General features: G+C 35.1%; 1 long non-coding RNA gene across 1 annotated transcript in view; it reads left to right on the top strand.

Annotated features, from left to right (window-relative positions):
* LOC118767901 overlaps positions 1 to 6,297 on the top strand; it is a 33,591-nt gene extending 27,294 nt beyond the window's left edge. Inside the window, exon 3 of the long non-coding RNA XR_005003812.1 lies at positions 6,155 to 6,297. This is a non-coding gene — a long non-coding RNA (uncharacterized LOC118767901). The remainder of the gene's footprint in view (positions 1 to 6,154) is intronic.
* The last annotated feature ends 559 nt before the right edge of the window (positions 6,298 to 6,856 follow it).

Genomic DNA, 6,856 nt, shown 5'->3' with positions numbered 1-6,856 from the left:
ATATCTCAGTGACCTAGACATTTTGAACTCTAGAACCCGTTCTGACCAGTTATTTTCAGTGTATATATATACTATAGTCAGTTGTTTTGTGTACTACTTACTTGCGTTACAGCTGGGATGGCTGAGTGTCAAATACTATAAATGTCTTGTGGTACAGCTTTTCTGTGAACTTTCCGGTAATAAGTAAAAGTAAACTGCCTGATAAAAGTGAAAGGAAAAACTGGGATTGCCGGTAAAAAAATAAATAAATAAATAAAAATGAAAACACTAAATCGGCATTTCAGATATTTTTTAGTACTTTTAGAAGACTCAGTCGTGGCTGTGTGGTAAGAAACTTCTTCCTAACCACATGGTTCTGGGATCAGTCCCACAACACGACACCATATGGCTGGGGAAGCAGCTGAGTCTCCAAAAGTACTAAAAATATCTGAAAAGCCGATTTAGTGTTTTCATTTTTTTTTTACCGACAATCCCAGTTTTTCCTTTTATCAGGCATTTTACACACACACACATACACACACACACACACACACACACACACACACACACACACACACACACACACACACACACACATATACAACGGGCTTCTGTCAGTTTCCGTTTACCAAATCCACGCACAAGGCTTTGGTCAGCTCGAAGCTATATATTTATATAAGAAATAATTGAGATTCGGTTGAATTAGGTACTTAAGTTGAAGCACCAAGTCAGAGCAGTATTGAAGGCGGCGAACTGGCAGAATCGTTAGCACGCCGAGCGAAATGCGTAACCGTATTTCGTCTGCCGTTACGTTCTGAGTTCAAATTCCGCCGAGGTCGACTTTGCCTTTCATCATTTCGGGGTCGATAAATTAAGTATCAGTTACGCACTGGAGTCGATCTAATCGACTTAATCCCTTTGTCTGTCCTTGTTTATTCCTTCTATGTTTAGCCCCTTGTGGGCAATAAAGAAATAAGTCAGAGCGATATTGTCCGTACAACTCAAAGTAAGGTGAATAAAATCAAAATAAACAACAGGATATCGAAAGGTGCTGCAGTACGAGGATATCAAGTACAAGATATCATGAGGTGATGCAGCTGAAGATAGCATGCATTTAAATTGATGTAATGATTGCATTGTTCAATTAAATGGAGTCGCATGAAACGGTCGTACAGCATCACCACATCGCCATATGCCCACGAGCATATGGCGTAGTGGATAAGAGCGCGGGCTACTAACCCCAGATTCCGAGTTCGATTCCAAGCAGTGACCTGAGCAACAACAACAACAACAACAACAACAACAATAACAATAATAATAATAATAATAATAATAATAATAATAATAATAATAATAACATCGAAAAATAGCTTAGGAATGAGAACCTAGGTTCGAAATTTCCCCCAAGACATACTGAAGAAGGCTGGAGGGTATATCAACCGAAACATTGTGTTAACAACAAACAAGATGAGGACAAATATCCGTCAAATGTAAATAATGCAAATAATGTGCATCACCTCTTGATATTCTGTTGCTTATTTTGATTATATAAATATAAATACACACACACACACACACACACACACACACACACACACACACACACACACACACACACACACACACACACACACACACACACACACACACATATGTATATATATATATATATATATATTACAGTACCCTGCAAAAGCCTTCGCCCGGTTTAAACTAATGTAATTTTCTACTAATTACCAGCTTATTAATTGGATGTTTCGCATTGCATTTTTTACAGATGAAACATTGGCTCTGTTGGAGTCATTTCCATACCTAATCATTATATTTTGTAATGGGGGTTCTGAATGAGAGGGTAAGATGCAACATGACCACCAAAAATGACCATGCAAAAGTTTTCGGCCACTTCGCATAAACCAGATACAGTGTTTTAAAACAAACACTCACAAAAAAGTCTATAATGAAAATTTTTTATATAGTATAATGTTCATTTCATGAAGTTACTGTACATTGTTAATATTTCGTGTGGCTTGCCTTAGCTTGAATAATTTGAACTCAGAATGTAAACCGGAAGTAATGTCACTAAGCATTTTTTCTGACGTACTAACGATTCTGCCTGCTCGTCTCCATGGACTCAATGAAATAAAGGTGACTTAGAGAATCTAATGAATACAAATACATATATTTTAATTTCTTGTCTTCCCATTTAACATTACAAATTAAACTCTCCTAATCTGTAATTAATGATAACTTCTTAAAGAAATTCACTTTCTCCCAAGAGATAACTCATTAGATGTATACACAAATAACGCAATACCTTTCTCTGCTACATTCCCAAGTCCCTTAAAACAGTCCCGTCACTGTTTATTTGTAGTTTCCGAAAATTTCGTAAGAAATCTCGCCTTGTCACGCCTCTAGGTCCGTCCTTTATCTATTTAACATTATTTAGCGTAATTATAATGTTCTTTGGTAGACTTTTTACTTAATTTTATTCTTTTCTATTCTAGGCACAAGGCCCGAAATTTTTGGAGTGTGGGGCCAGTCGATTAGATCGACCCCAGTACGCAAGTGGTACTTAATTTATCGACCCCGAAAGAATGAAAAGCAAAGTCGACCTCGGCGGAACATAAAGACGGCGAAATACCTATTTCTTTACTACCCACAAGGGGCTAAACACAGAGAGGACAAACAAGGACAGACAAATGGATTAAGTCGATTACATCGACCCCAGTGCGTAACTGGTACTTAATTTATCGACCCCCAAAGGATGAAAGGCAAAGTTGACCTCGGCGGAATTTGAACTCCGAACGTAACGGCAGACGAAATACGGCTACGCATTTCGCCCGGCGTGCTATCGTTTCTGACAGCTCGCCGCCTTTTCCACTTAAGTTTATTAACTATATCAAACTCTGGACTCTACATTACTCCTGTATGTTACCTGTCTGAGATTAGTACACTTCCAATACATTTCGCTCTTGATAGCTAACTTATTACTTCGGTTACTCTCCAACTACCCTGAGCCTTCTTATATCCTATCATTTACTACCTACATGTTTTCATGCTTAGTTTTACTATTGCATAACAGCTCTGAATGCACCTATTTGTGAGTGTGCTTGCTTTTTGTGTGAATAAATTCGTTCGTCTATAACTATACATGAAACTTTCTTCACCTGACTCATTTCAGCATTTTTGTTGCATGATTCGCCATTTCTGCCATTACCTTTAATTAACTTCCAGTATACGTCTCCATGCATGTATGTTTCTATCATACATACATACATACATACATACATACATACATACATACATACATACATACATATATACATACATGGTGGCTGCCCCCTCGTTATCGAGTATGGCCATTGCACGAAGCTTAATCAATGTTGTTATCGTACAATGCCTGTGCAAGAAGATTTTTTTTAAAGAAAGGAAAGACTGTGCACTGAGTCAATCCCACTCACTAAGCAACAGCAGCCATAATCCGAAAAGAAGAACAAGTCAACATCATCGGTAACCACTGAGCCGCAGGTTTTATGTCGGAGTTATCCTAGTTACCTGAGTTACCTTCTCCTTGAAGGATGCCCTAACAAAGGCTAGGAGTCCTTCACTCCCAATGGCTTAACCGCGCGATCAGGTATTCAGTCTGATTATTTCTATGTCTCCGCGCATGATATATCCTTAAGACATTTATTGGATGGCCGTTGACTCTCAAGAGTTCCTCCGCCCTTTGACGGGTTTTGTTTTTCATCCCGCAGGGTGTCCAATAAACACCCTCCTCACCAAGCGAGCTTAGTGGGATTGCCAGTTTAGGTTACATGTTACCAGTAGCACTCGAAAGTGACCTGACACATACATTCATACATACATACATACATACATACATACATACATACATACATACATACATACATACATACATGCGTGTATGTGTGTACTTCATATTATACCATTACTTTAATATCTTACGATGGAATTCATTTGTAAAGATTTATGACTATGTCTGTATGTACCTATACCTATATTTCATTTCAGGTTTTTAGTATATGCACGTGCAACGGGTATATAGATACATATTTCGTATCTATACCGTGTGTATATCTAAGAATACGTATGTATGTATATATGTATGTATGTACGTACGTACGTATATAACTATCTATCTATCTATCTATCTATCTATCTATCTATCTATCTATCTATCTATCTATCTATCTATCTATCTATCTATCTATATATCTCTCTCTCTCTATCTATCTCTCTCTCTCTCTCTCTATCTATCTATCTATCTATCTATATATATCTCTCTCTCTCTATCTATCTATCTATATATCTCTCTCTCTCTATATATATCTATCTATATCTCTCTCTCTATATATATATATATATCTATTTATATATCTCTCTCTCTCTATATATATATCTATCTATCTCTCTCTTCTCTCTATATATATATATATATATATATCTATCTATCACTCTCTCTCTCTCTCTCTCTCTCTTATATATATATATATATATATTATATATATATATATATATATATATATATCTATCTCTCTCTCTCTCTCCTCTCTCTCTCTCTCTCTATATATATATATATATATATATATATATATATATATCTATCTCTCTCTCTCTCTCTCTCTCTCTCTCTCTTATATATATATATATATATATATATTATACACACACCGGAGTAAGCACATAAATGCGAAACAAGGTGGAAAAAAGAGTACTCAAATACCAGAGGTAGAGTAATATGCTTTATTTAAAAGCAGCAGAAAATATAACAAAAGCTGTTACTCAGAGTTTCACGTTCCCGTTTATAGGACAGTTTTGTTAACAAAACTGTCCGACGAACGGGAAATAAAGTATATATATATATATATATATATATATATATATATATATATATATATATATATATATATATATATATATATGTATGTATATATCTCTTTTACTCTTTTACTTGTTTCAGTCATTTGACTGCGGCCATGCTGGAGCACCGCCTTTAGTCGATCAAATCGACCCCGGGACTTATTCTTTGTAAGCCCAGTACTTATTCTATCAGTCTCTTTTGCCAACCGCTAAGTGACGGGGACGTAAACACACCAGCATCGGTTGTCAAGCAATGCTAGGGGACAAACACAAACACACAACCCCCCCCATATATATATATATATATATATATATATATATTATATATATATATATATAATATATATATATATATATATATATACATATATACATATATACGACAGGCTTCTTTCAGTTTCCGTCTACCAAATCCACTCACAAAGCATTGGTCGGCCCGAGGCTATAGCAGAAGACATTTGCCCAAGATGCCACGCAGTGGGACTGAACCCGGAACCATATGTATATATATTATATTGGGGAAAAAGCACAACAAAAACCAAGGTAGTATGAGTATCTCAAGTCATATAGAATAATCTAATTAGGGTAAATTTGATGTCCTACAGCTGTTTCTGGGATATCCTAAGTGATAGGCTAGCATGTCCGTTTTCCCCCTTTTCGTTTAGATCACCAGTGAACGAAGCCCCTCATATTCTTTATATATATATATGCTTCATATGCGTACATCTATGAAGTTTCATTTGTGTGTGTGTGTGTGTACTAGCATATGCATGCATGTATGCAAACAAATAAAATTACTGCCATCACATTATTTTGTCCTTATACGTTTTCGTTTTCCATCGTCATTTCCTCATTTTTCCTCTTCCTGGTTTTTCCCGCTCTACAGGACCTTTTATTAGCTATATTAATCTATCCTAAGCAGTAAATATTCCAGATTTCATTGCACCGGCTATCTATTATTGACGCCATATATATATATATATTAATGAGATTATAATCGACTGTAGCCACTACAATAATTGAAGTATGTTGATAACGAAATGAAACCTCACCACTATCTATTTATCTATCTTACTAAGATAATCGGTGAGTAGGGCACACAATTTGTTCTTTACCGATTCCAGTCTACACTTCCACATTTTTTTTATTCTTTCTGCTTGTCTGGCTTCTGTTGCATTCTCTATTACAACGGCGGACTGTTTTCAACCACACCGCCGTATGTACTTGATGAAAAAGTGTTTTTGAAACAGCTGTAGTGAAACAGCTTTAACTCTTCCATCTCATTTATTTACAGATTTGCTTATCGAATTATAATCAACGTTTATTGCTTCCAAAATGGAGTTGTATAGCTTCTGTCATCTAATCTGAATTTTCTGTCTAGTCTCGACGTGAGACAAAGTGTGTTTAATGCATTGAGCAATAGATTTTGTCGATGAATTATTGAGTCATCTTTTTCTTTACGAGGCCATGTTTATGTTAGAGATTAACGAATTGCTTTTAACCACTATCACTCACCTGATCCTACTGCATTATATATATATATATATATATATATAATTTATATATATATATATATATATATATTATATATATATAATATATATATATATATATATATATTTATACACAAACATACACATATATACATAGACATACACACACATTTTCTTGTTTTGGAAATGTCATAAGCGATATGCCTACGTATTCATTAATCCAAACGAGGTTTTAAATTTGAAAAGCTGAAGATCAGCGTAAACCGGACCCTGGTCAGTTATATATGATTTTTTTTCTACTACAGAAGCTTTTTTTTTTGCCACAACACACAAATATGCATATACATAAAAATTTTCCTATAAAAAATACTTGAAGTAACATCTATCACCTTATCTTCCTTCTCTCCTTTTCCCTTGTATTATATATGTCAAACTAATCTTATGAATATGTACCCCAATATATTTTTTGCTAAACTATGTTCCGTAAACATTTATTGTGGGAA

The sequence above is a fragment of the Octopus sinensis genome, linkage group LG2, assembly GCF_006345805.1.
Source record: "Octopus sinensis linkage group LG2, ASM634580v1, whole genome shotgun sequence".
NCBI classification, from domain to species: domain Eukaryota; kingdom Metazoa; phylum Mollusca; class Cephalopoda; order Octopoda; family Octopodidae; genus Octopus; species Octopus sinensis.
This window is presented reverse-complemented; position numbering and strand designations above follow the sequence as displayed.